The sequence below is a fragment of the Castor canadensis genome, chromosome 7 (genome assembly GCF_047511655.1).
Source record: "Castor canadensis chromosome 7, mCasCan1.hap1v2, whole genome shotgun sequence".
Classification (NCBI taxonomy): Eukaryota; Metazoa; Chordata; class Mammalia; order Rodentia; family Castoridae; genus Castor; species Castor canadensis.
Genome location: NC_133392.1, coordinates 54,816,253 through 54,829,276, shown reverse-complemented (window position 1 = coordinate 54,829,276; position 13,024 = coordinate 54,816,253). Strand labels below are relative to the sequence as shown.

The window sequence follows — 13,024 nt, the reverse complement described above, 5'->3', positions numbered from 1 at the left end:
AAGAAAATGTGGTATTTATACACAATGGAATACTACTCAGCCACGAAGGAGAATGAAATCTTATCATTTGCAGGTAAATGGATGGAACTGGAGAACATCATCCTGAGCAAGGTCAGCCAAACCCAGAAGACCAAAAATAGTATGTTCTCCCTCATATGCGGACTTTAGATCAAGGGCAAACACCACAAGGGGATTGGACTTTGATCACATGATGAGGCAAGAGCACACAAGGGAGGTATGAGGATAGGCAAGAAATCAAAAAAAAAAATATTTGATGCCCTGAATGTAAAGGAACTAATGCAGAAACTTTAAAGCAACAGAGACCAATAGGAGAAGGGGACCAGGAACTAGAGAAAAGGTTAGTTCGAGAAGAATTAGTTTAGAATGTAACACATCTGTACAGGAAAGCAATGCAAGTCAACTCCCTGTATAGCTATCCTTATCTCAACTAGCAAAACCCCTTGTTCCTTCCTATTATTGCTTATACTCTCTCTTCAACAAAATTAGAAATAAGGGCAAAATAGTTTCTGCCTGGTAGCGAGGGGGTAGAGGGGGAAGAGGGAGGGGATAGGGGGAGAAATGACCAAAACATTGTATGCACATATGAATAAAAGAAATAATAAAATAAAATAAAACATTTTCTTCCAAACTATTGATACTAATATTCCTAATATTATAGACTCAAATTATTGAAAGTATTTGACCCTTAAAAAATAGAAAACTGATGAATAGGGTAATGCATGCCACCAATGGGAAGCAGAAGCAGGAGGGTCATGAGTTCTAGGCCAGCCTGGGCTATGTAGCAAGACAGTGTCTCAAAAAACAAACAAACTCTAGGTAGAGGGAAAGTCCATTAACCTGAACCTCTTCATTCCTTGTTAATAACAGGTAAGTAGGCCAAGCATGGTGGCTCACATCTACAAATCCAGCTACTTGGGAGGCAGAGATAGGAGGACAGAGGTTTAAGACCACCCCAAGGAAAAAGCATGAGACCCTGTCTCAAAAATAACTAAAGCAAAAAGGGCTGAAGGTGTGGCGCAAGTAGTAGAGCAAGCACAAGGTCCTGAGTTTAAATCCCAATACTGCCAAAATAAATTAGTGGATAACAGATAAGTAAAACAGCGATGATAAACTTCAAATTCTTTCTGTTCTAAGCAACAAACTTCACCCTGAACCTCTGTATTGAAATTTGCTTACCCTATAAAGCCCCTAACAGCAAGGCAAACCCTACATCTAAAGGAGGGAAATCATTAAGTTGCAATCTCAGAAAACATTTCAGGGAGCTTAAAACTCAGTCCCCCTCAGTCATGAGATTTATCACCAGAAGTATTTTCTTCTAGACCAAATATTAGAGCCATTGTACTTGGCAATGTAATTTAAATACTCAGAAATGTGGTATGGAGAATACAATAAAGAATAAGAAAATTTGGGGTCTTGCCATTTGTTAATTTATGGAAAAAAAACTTCTTGGAATTCTCTGGAACATCTTTGTTGACATCATATTTACATCATCCTTTTACCCCTGTATTAAATTCCCCTTCTAAGCCACTAATTGTAGGGTTGGCTTTATTCAAAGTAGGAGTAGCTCTGTGAGTATGTGTGTGTGAGAGAGGGTGAGGGAGAGAGAGAGAGAGAGAGAGAGAGAGAGAGGAGAGGAGAGGAATTAAGTTGTGTGTGGTCAAAGCAAGAATTATTTACTTCCTTAAAAGAAACATCAGTAGTGTGCATGCCAAAACAGCAGCCAAAGGAAAAAGCCCAGTACTGACTGGAGAAGCAAGCCAGAGACAGCAGCGCCAAAGATAATCTGGCTAAGGGAAGGGAAGAAAACAGAAGTGGTGAAGCTAGTGACAATCCAACATTGAGAACATTTAACCTTTTATTACCATCACGTGTGGATTTCCTGCAGCTGCCTCAAGACTCAAAATCAACCCACATTGACACCTGTCAATTAAGGAACTGATTCTAATGTTCTAATTGTTTCCTTAAATTTATCTCTTCTTTCTTTACCTGTTGATATGAAATTCATCTCCTTATGTTTTCAGTGTTTTAAATTGATTTAGACTTCATATATTTGTTACTTTAAATTTTTTAGTTCATGCTATTCTCTCTATATTTTTCATGTTGACTCATAATATAGGTCATAGTCTTTCAAGTGACTATTACAGAACTTTGAAATTTTAATCTCAAGTGCACAGGATTGAATTAATCATACCTTTGGGGTGGGGAAAGGTTCAAGTGGTAGAGCACTTGCCTAGTAAGCACAAGGCCCTGAGTTTAAGTCTGCATATTGCCAAAAAAAATTCTATTTTTCTTTTATTTCATGCACCCTGGAATCATTGATCCACTCATGGTCTTTCTGTTCTCTACCACCTCTTTTCTTCTTTGGTCTCCCTGCCCAATACCACCCCCCCACCACCACCAATTGTAGCAACAATTTTTGCTAAATATCCGCTTCTTTCTGTAAAATACATATTGGTTATTTTGTGTTGAAACACACGATTTGAACTTACATAAATAGCATTATTCTAGAGAACTAAATGTTCATGTTTTTTCATCATCTAATACATATTAAAGATCTGTCCACATTGCAATATGTTCAGCCACTTTGACATTTTTAATAGTTGAGTAACATCACTTAACCATTCTCCTGGTCGGTTCCCTAGATTACTTGCAACACCATCACCATCACACACCTGTGCCATTTCTATAAATAATGCCGGGATAAACATTTCCATGTGTCAGTTCTCTGTTAAAAAAAAAAAATCATGGACTGTGTTAGAGTTCCAAGTTTAACCCTGTCATTCCATAGCTAAGAACGCCACAGTAAAGCAGGTCAAGACTACTGTAACTTGTAGCCACTGGACAGAAATTATGAAGTTGCAGAAAAGCAGTTAATAATAAAGAAAGGACCAGGACTAGTTCTCTCAACCCTCAGACAGCTCTGGCACACTTAACATATTTTCCAGTCATATCTTATACCAGTCATATAAAATGTAATCTTTTTAAGTTAAATATTTTTCATCACATAGGTATTGAAAGTGGATATTGAAGGTTTATTCAGATAAATCCATTTTTTTATATTCCAGAAATCAAAGTTCTGAACATGGTCGGGCACTGGTGGCTGATGCTAGTGGTCTTCTAGCTACTAGGAGGCAGAGATCAGGAGGCTCACAGTTGGAGGCCAGCCCAGGCAGATGGTTAGTGAGACCCTATCTAGCAAGCATAAGGCTGTGTTCAAACCCCAGTACCACCAACAGAATTTTTAAAAAGATATTATGAGCATGTTCCTATAGTCTACTAAATGATTTTTTTTAAAAAAGCATAAAAATCACAGCTCAGAGGAAATATATCAGTGCACACGGGTATATAGGAGGCTGCAGTTATGCAACGTATTTAAAACTAAAATGCCGGGGAGTAACCCAAAATCACCTCTAACCAGCTGTGTGGTTTATTTTTGTTAGGAAAACTCCCTATGGGACAAGAGTCTGGTGTCTTTGGGGAGATGTTCTGGGTTCCACTGCCGGGGAATGGCCTCATTTGTTATTTTGCATCTTCTGCATTAGGCCTAGATGAGTCATTTTTGGACTCATTCGTGGGAGGTGGAGGTGACAGAATGCAAATACCTGGGTCCCTTTGGACAGGATGCTTAACTTTTATGAGTCTTTGTATTCTCATCTATAATCAAGGAAGAATCTGGCATGTAACAGACTATGAATAAAAAGTATCGTTTCTCTTTGTCCTTACTTTTAGTTCAAGTCTGTGAGTTTCATTACGCATGATAACTGTGACTCCGGTCTTTTGTTATGACATGAAAATGAAGTATAGGTACAGAACAGATGCACTATAATCTGTAGCTCTGAGTTCTGGGAGTCTCTGAAAGTTGTAGATTGAGAGGAGGCAAGATTGGGAACATCACTGTACGTGTCTCTAGTAAATTACCTGAAGAGATCTCAGAAGAAAGGGGGTAGAATTTCTAAATTTCCATGACTTGTTGTGATTCCTCTTCTATTCCAAATAAGTATTACCTTTTATGCTTAATTTTGTAATTTTGTGTTCATTTTTTTCAAAAGGAGACATCAACTTGAATTATTTTAGACTTCACAAAACCTAGATTTTTCCCTTGAATATATGTGTAACACTGTGATTTAACATCATGAACAAAAACACACAGATACTTCTTTTTTTTTTTCCCTTCAATCTCAGAAAATTTCATTTATTTCTCATTATCTTGGAGTACATCCAATTTCAGTGATTTCTGAACATCTAAAATTATTTTGATTTCACCAACAACAAGGGCAGTCAAGTCTACAATCTAAATGTCTCTTGATTCCATCACTCTCTTCTTTCCCAAAAGCTATTCATTTAGTTCAGGTTCTTGACTCTTTTCCAAAATAGTACAACAACTGCTTAAGTAGGTTCTTCATCTCTGTTTCACTCCTCCAATCCATCTTCCATTCTTTATCGCTACATACTAACACAGATACTTCTTAATTCATACAGAAGAGTTTTCTGGAATTGAAAGGGTCCCTTAAATTGAATCCTTGGGCAAGTCATTCTTCTGTCTGAACCTTAACGTTCTCATTTTAAAACCTTTGCACATGACTAGCCCCATAAGATCTTTCCCAACTCAGAAAATCCTAACTCCATCATACTTCCATACAATATAAGTCTTTTCATACTTCCAACAATATAATTAATATTTTAAAGGAACTCCATAGTGAATCATTACAAAAAATTAAGAATTTAGTCAGGCTCTGGTGACTCATGCCTATAATCCTAGTTACTCAGGAGGCAGAGATCAGGAGGAAGGAAGTTGGAGGCCAGCCCAGGAAAATAGCTCAAGAGACCCTATCTCAAAAATATCCAACACAAGAAAGGGCTGGTAGAGTGGCTCAAGTTGTAGAGCGCCTGCCTAGCAGTGTGAGGCCCTGAGTTCAAACCCCAGTACCTCCAAAAAAAAAAGAAGAAAAAATTAAGACTTTAGTCGTGTGAATAGGTATACCCAACATCCAACTCAATATTCATTGTATGAACGTAAATGAAAAGATATGGTCCTTACCATATAGCACAGTAGTTACAGCATGTCACTATAGAACTGATTTGCTTTACAAGGGCAGGGATATTTCTTCTATTGGTTCTCATTTAAACTGACCATGACAAAACTACAAACTGTTTTTCATTTATATCACTACTCAAAATAATCCATTCTGAAAGAGGAAGAGGTATTTTTACAGTCCCAATGAGACTGACTAAAATCTCTATGGTAGACCAAGTTATTGTTTTAGAAAGTATGAACGAAATAGATGAGACATTTATGAGAACTCAGTGACAGTTGTTTTCCCTCTGAGCTTAGATATTTGATAAGATCTGAGAAGACTTTAAAAGGAAAAAAAAAATGACAATCCAGCTTTGTCCTCAAACACAAGAATGAATAAATCAGGGGTAGAGACATTCCTTCCCCAAGGTGAACTCTACAAGATTCTGCTCTCCTTGTGCAGAGGGATTATAGGTATAATGGAGTCAGGACTTTCTGAGTTGACAGGGACCTTATGGAGTCACTCAAATTTACATGATAAGATGATTAAAGTCAAGGGCCACACCCCAAATCACAAAACCAGATAAGGCAGAACTAGGGCTAGACCGAATGATTACAAACCTGATATATTTTCTCCTTCATCAACCTGAGTTTGGATGCTTGAGCCACTCCACCAGCCCTTTCTTGTGTTGGGTATTTTTGAGATAGGGTCTCTTGAGCTATTTTCCTGGGCTGGCCTCCAACTTCCTTCCTCCTGATCTCTGTCTCCTGAGTAACTAGGATTATAGGCATGAGTCACCAGAGCCTGACTAAATTCTTAATTTTTTGTAATGATTCACTATGGAGTTCCTTTAAAATATTAATTATATTGTTGGAAGTATGATGGAGTTAGGATTTTCTGAGTTGGGAAGGATGCTTTTATGTTTCAGTGCTCTCTTAGGAGTTTATGACATAAAACATGGAGTCAGTTTTTGCTTAAATCCAATAGCAAATTTTAGAGTAAAGTTACATTAATTGAGACTATGGGTATTGGCACTGATAGGGTTCACACCACCTCCAATATATAGCACCTTGTCATCTGAAGAAATAGCAGAAGCAGGATGGTCATTCTCCCCTTCCCTTTCCCCCTGAAATAATTCATGAAACCTTCAATACAGAGATGGCCTCCCTATAAGGCATATCCTTACCCCTGAAGACTCGGAGACATCAAAGTAAATCTGAGCAAAAAGGCCTTGATAAATTCACCCCACTTTATTACCATTAGATCATACAGCCTTTGTTCAATTATACTTCTACAAGACTGTACACTCTATCAAAGCTAACAGAGAGGTTTCCCTTTTTTTTTTGTTTTTGCATCTTCATTTCCAAAGTTTCCTGTGTCTTGTAAAACTTACAGTAAATGAAATTTTATGCTTTTTCCATGTTAACCTCTCTTGTTTTAAGTGTCTCAGTCATGAAGCTTGAGATAATGATGAAAAGATTAGTTTTTTTCTCCACTGTAGTGCAAAGCTAGACAAAGAGATCCCTGGAACAAAGTGAAGTGTCAGGAAGTTAGACCCACACACATGTGGAATCTTCATGAATGAAAGAGATGGCTTGGTAGATCAAAGGGTAAGGATAGCTAATAAATAGTGCTTGAATTAATAGTTATCCATATTTTAAAAAAACTGGATCACTACTTCAAACTATATGCACATGCACACACAAAACAATTTCAGGTCATGAAATGTAAAGAAACAAAACTTTTAAATGTTTGGAAGAAAAATAAGAATAGTTTCAGACATTAGGATAAGGAGTATTTCTTAGGAAAAACACAAAAATCACAAACTATTAAGAGAAAGGTTCGTTAATTCAACTACATTTTAAAACTATATCAAAGGACATATAACATGTTTAAATAGTTACATTCATTTGTCAACATTTATTGAGCTATACTCTTAAGATTTGTGCATTCTGTTTGTGTCTACTATACTTCAATTTTAACATTAAAATACATAAAAGATATGAACAAACAAGTCATAGAATAGGATACCTGAATGACCAATGAACACAAATAAATGTTCAATCTCACTGGTCACATGTAAGTTAAAAAATGAAAATCACAATAAGAATGTATTTTACACACATTTGCTTAGCAAACTTTAATAAGCCTAGCAAGACCAGGTATTGGTAAGAATGTACCACATCAGAAACTTTTACACATTCTCATAGGAGTAAGAATTACTTAAGAAAATTTGGAAATATACATTAATTCATACACAAGTGCTATAGTGCGGCAATTCCTCTTTATACATAAATACCAAAGGGAAATTCTTTCGCAGGTTCACAGGAAGACATGTACAAAAATATTCATAACAGCATTGTTTGGAATACAAGTAAAAAAACCTAAAAGTCTAACTAACAAAAAAGCAAATTAATAAGTTGGAATAAGATGAAACAATGGGATCTATATGGTTGATGTAGAGCTAAACATCCCAACTGGACAAATTTCAGAAAAATAATTTTAAGCAGAGAAGAGGAATGTCCCTAAGAATGAAAGAAGACTATGATTCCAGGTTATAGTCTGACTTTATCTTCACTGAGAGTTTATCAAAACCCCTGGTTTTGAGTGAGTTCTGAAAAAAACTGGGCTCTCTAAGACCAGAACACTTGGCAAGGCACACGATAGGTCAGGTACTACATCAGGCTGGAATGTGGTATACATTTGCTACAGTACTTCCATACTGACCTTGACCAACCTCCAGCTGTCAGAAATAGATCCTGGCAGAACACATCTATAAAGGAAATAATTGTCCTCAGCTGACCCAGAAGGAAGTGAATAGATTAGAGGTACATGACCCAGGAAAGTCAAGTACAAATAAACTTTGTGCCAGCTCACCCAGCCATTTGCAGTTCAGAAAAGATGATGACATATGTGCCTCCTGAGTCACACTCCTCCAAGCTGGTTTCTTCTAGTTCAGAGAGTCTTATGTCATCTTCAGAGAACAAGTGTTCAGACTCCTGCTGTGGTAGTAATGGAACCACCTCCTAGAAGTATGGAACACAAAGGGTGACCTAGTTCTGAATCCTTCTTACCAATCCTTCTAACTCTCAGCCAGTCCTCTTCAGTGTAACCCCTGCTTCCCTGACCACAGCATCCGTGATGCCCCAGTTTTGAGAAGTAGCAACCCATCTTTCCCCAGTGTTCATTCAGGGTTTGGCTTTATCAGGTTTACCAAGTCAATTCCCACAAATGCATCAGCTTCATATACGCTATTGTAGATCCTGTTGTCATGCGAAACAGAACACAAACTAAACCTGGATGTGAAAAGAAGAAATAAACTTGGAAGTGCCTGTTACATGTGAAACTACACTGTAGTTATGAAGATGCTGTCCTGCCGCTCTCTGCATAGAGACCATGAAATTTTTATTTTATGGTTAGATAGGACAGAGTCATAGTTTGAGACCCTAAAGTTCATCTCTTTTCCTTTTATTTTCTAGAACAGGAAACTGTTCAGATTTGACACCATTTGCTCATGAATATTAGTACCAGAACTAGAGTTATCTGTAAAACTTCCTGATTTGGTCAGAATTCTTTTGCTAGAGACCTAAATCTAGTGGGGTTTTTTGTTTCTATAGTAGACTCAACTGTTTCCCCAAATATTTGGGTTTAGTTTTTTCTCAACTGATAACATTCAACTCACTCAAATTTCTCATAGATCTCGATAATCATATCACTAACAAGAGAAACTACATTTACACACATAACTTGAAACAGTCACCAACCCAATATTTTTATGTGAAAAATCTATTTTTGACTAAGTGACAAATGAGAAAAATCATGATCAGTTTCCCAAGTTTGGTTAAAGTGGACTAGCTCAGTCCTTCTCTCTCATGTCGCCATTAACCAGTGGATGAGGCAACAATATGCCAAGAAGGACCACAGTGTTTGGCTTGTTTAGGACAACAGCCATTGGGTTGTTCATTTTCCTACAGACGTGGTCAATTTTATACTGACTTACATTTCCATTCCCATGGGCGATGTGTTGCAATACCCCCTCTGATTTTCTACATTGCCTTGGGAACACAGCCATGTCAGGGATTCAGGAAGCAAAAATCCCAAAAAAGGATTCAATTGTGAAAGTTCATTCCATGTAAGCAAAGCAGGTTCCCCGCCTTTCCTCCTTTGTTGACCAATGTGCAGAAAAGCTCACTGGGTAATTATGAATTTTTTTTCACAGAATTTTTTTAAATCTACTTACTCACTTTCCCCTCAAATATCTAAACAGAAATTGCGAATGCTTGCATAAAAACTAGCAGACAGGACAAACTGAGGACATTCCACTTTTAAACTTAAGCAACAGTGACATTATCTTCAAACATACACCACTCTCTATGGTGTTAACAGATCTTAAATTCTGTTTAGATTGAGGTTAAGCACAATGCATCAACCGGAATGCAAGATAATTCACAGATCCTTGATTTGTGACTTTAATGTGAGCATGAGGAACTACTTTGTGGGGCTTTATGCTTACCTATGCCTGGTATGTCCCAGAATCACCTGCCACAGGAAAACAGGAGGGTAAATGGTGAAGAGCAGTGGCATGCCATTAAATTCATCTGTTTCTCAAAACCATTAGGACAAGTTGAAAATGCTGCAAAACTCAGCCTTAGGTTTTCTCTTGATGCATCATTCATCTCAGTGCCCAAGTCTCTCTCCATCTTTCCCCTGGCAATAGAGAATAACATTCCTTTCAAGACAGCCTTAAATGTGGTACGAAGGAAGAACAAAAACTAGGGAATGAGGCTAGAGAGGTAGCTCAATAGTAGAATGTTTGTTTAGCAGGCCCAAGGTCATGGGATTGTTATCTTATAAGAACAAAGTGTTCTGTAGAAAGTTTCAACATGACACATCATTTATGGGATACTCACAATTACATTCAAAGTGTGGAAAAAAGTGGCCAGTGTCAACAACCTTCCTACCTATTGTCCTATTCCCCCAACAGGACTAGACCACTGGGAAGACACATATGAGCTTTGGTTTACTCCATATGAATATTTCACTGACCTAAAAAGAAGTAAGAAGGCAAAACTCCAGAAGTGGATTTTGTGTGTGTGTATGTGTGTGTGTGTGTGTGTGACTGGAATTTGAACTCAGGGCTTCACACTTGCAAAGCAGGCACTCTCCCTTTTGAGCTACACCGCCAGTCCATTTTTCTCTGGTTATTTTGGAGATGGTATCTCGCAAACTAGTTGCCCATGCTGACCTCAAACAGAGATCCTCCTGATCTCAGCCTCCTAGCACCTGACCCAGAAGTTATATGACATGTTTCCCACAGTAGGCCATTCATGATGCCACAATCTCACTGAATAGAATTCCACACCATCTGCAATTTTCTAAATAAACCTAAAAATATGACCAGAAACCATTTGAAATTGTTGGGGAAATCCTATATAAAGCTTCTGCAAAGAATAAAACACAATGGATAACTAATGTTATAACCAATGCTTCTTTAAAAGAAGAATCAAAGTAATAATGATAATATATCTATTATTATGTTATAAAAGCATGTTCCTGCAATTAGAGCAACAAAACCCAAACAAAGAATAGCAGGGTGAGCACAAAGAAGCCTCACACTTTGTCTCACCTGTGCTATGCACTAGCACTGAAACTGTGGACAAATCACTTGTTCTCCACCTAGAAAATCAGAATTGTAATAAATGTCTCTGCCTCTTCAGAATAATAGGAAGATAACTATCTGCAACAGTGCCTTGAGCTGCAAAATAAAACTCATGTTATTCTTATTTTTAATACAGAAAGCCCAGAAATAAATATCATATTATCCTAACATTTCTATTATTATAATTGTTCTAAATTATATGTTTTTTATGAGACTTTGATTTGGCTTTTTGTGTAAGAGGTAGACCAAAAAGAAAAAAAAAAAAAAAGCCATGTGAAAATGGGGAAATAAGAAGAGGAAATAAATGAGACAACACTGATTAATGTATTATGTTAAAAAAAATTACTGCAAGAAATGAAAGGGCAATGCTAAATTAGATAGCTACAAGACATGAATCCCCTTCTAGAGCTGTTTCAAACCAAAGCCCTCTGAGAGAGAATATAGCTAAAGAAAGGACACGTGGCATTGTGAAAATGAAGCATCAAAAATCTCCAAGAGCTGAATAGTTTCCAATGACTAGAAATGCAAAAGACATAAGCTAGTAAGTGGATCCCATTGTAAAAACAGGGTACATGGGTCTCCCTCAGGGTCAGGCCAGTCTCTCCTCATTCTCTTTCAAAGTAAGAGCCTAAGTTAAGCTTCACAAGTCTTTGGTCCTTGATCTGATTCTGAAACTTTTGGGGCCCCAGGCTAACCACTGAACCTCAACAGTTAGTTTCATCTTCTCTCAGAGAGGACAACTACTTCCAAAGGCAAGCATCAATCTTAAGACTTTGGTTATCTAGTTAGCTGAAAATCCATTTAGCACATTTTCAGTTTATGAATGGCAGCTATTGTTTGGTTTCTTGTTCAAAAATATAAAAGGAATCAGAACCTTTTATCTGAAAGAAGTAAGACTCGATTTTCTTTTGAAACTTGAAGACAAATAAAAGAATATTCCATATCGAAAAGTCGGACTCATAAGGACATATTATGAAATCACTACCACATTTCTGAGTTACTAGTTCCTTCAGGGATGAGTCTTAGCCACTGTCGTGTTCCTACTATTTAGTACAGTGCCAGACACATGGAAAGTTCTTGATGGACATTAATTTCCTTGTATTATACTTCTGAGGCCCACCATTCTCAGTGAAACGGTCTTGAACCAAATATGAAGGTTTCTGCTAGCATGCCAGGGATAGCCAGAGAAAAGGAAATGAACAAATAAGCCTCACATATTCTGGTCTCTTCTGCCATATTTATCCTTTGTTTCCATGGCAATGATGCTTCACCTCAGATTCTTTATGTTAGAGAGAACTGGTAAAGAGCAGTCTGGAAAGGAGGCAATCTGCAATTTTGGAAGGACATCTAGGTGTTATTTTCTCAATTTCCAAAGACAAATGAAAGTTTTTAGCCTACAACCATGTTAACTACACACACTGTTTTTGCTCAAAGAAATAATGTTCACATTAGAGATATTATTTGTAATTCCAACATAAGGCACAACATAGAAAAAATGATTTGTAGACAGTCTGAGACAGAGAGGGTGACTATGATCGAAGTACATTATATGAAAATGTGACATTTTGAAATGTCATAATGAAACCCATTATTTTGTACAATTAATATACACTAATAAAAAACTAAAAACAAAAGTCCAAGACAATTAAAAATTACATAAGACATAGATTTGCATTCGTAGAAACAGCTCAAATACATAGTATGTGTATATAGACACACATATATATATATAAAACATAAATATGTAACACACACACACACATAAAGAGCTTGTAGTCTAAACTATGATTAGAATGCCATGGACAAGGACTGGGTCTGTTGATCAGTCATAGAAAACTTGTTTTGCATGAGCAACGCCCTGGGTTTGTTCCCCAACACCAAAAAAAAAAAAAAAAAAAGGAATGCCATGAACAATAAATATAAAAAACTCCCAGCAGGAGCAGTAAATCCTTAGCCAGTGCCTCTTAAAGTTTGTTCCCTAGACCAGAAACAACCTCCTTACCTGAGAAACTGTTAGAAATGCGTGTCCTCAGACCTCATCCTAGACCTACTGAAACAGAACCTTTGGGGATGGGGCCCAGCAATCTGTGCTTAGTAGGCCTTCCAAGTGATTCCAATGCCTACTACAGGTTAGGGATACTACCCTAATCTTTATCTGTCTATCTCTTATTTCTATGTCTATATCATCTATATCTATATCTATTATCTTCCTTTACCAGTAAAGGAACATGGACTCATTTACCACCCAATAAGAACAGAATCAGATTTTCACTGGGCACCAGTGGTTTATGCCCATAATCCTACATACTTCAGAGGCAGAGATCAGGAG

At 37.2% G+C, this 13,024-nt stretch overlaps 1 long non-coding RNA gene across 1 annotated transcript in view; it reads right to left on the bottom strand.

The window, feature by feature from the left end:
• LOC141424802 (uncharacterized) overlaps positions 1 to 9,868 on the bottom strand; it is a 35,306-nt gene extending 25,438 nt beyond the window's left edge. Inside the window, exons 1-2 of the long non-coding RNA XR_012449720.1 lie at positions 9,550 to 9,868; positions 7,914 to 8,062 (exon numbers count right to left, since the gene is read on the bottom strand). This is a non-coding gene — a long non-coding RNA (uncharacterized lncRNA). The remainder of the gene's footprint in view (positions 1 to 7,913; positions 8,063 to 9,549) is intronic.
• Between the last annotated feature and the right edge of the window lie 3,156 nt (positions 9,869 to 13,024).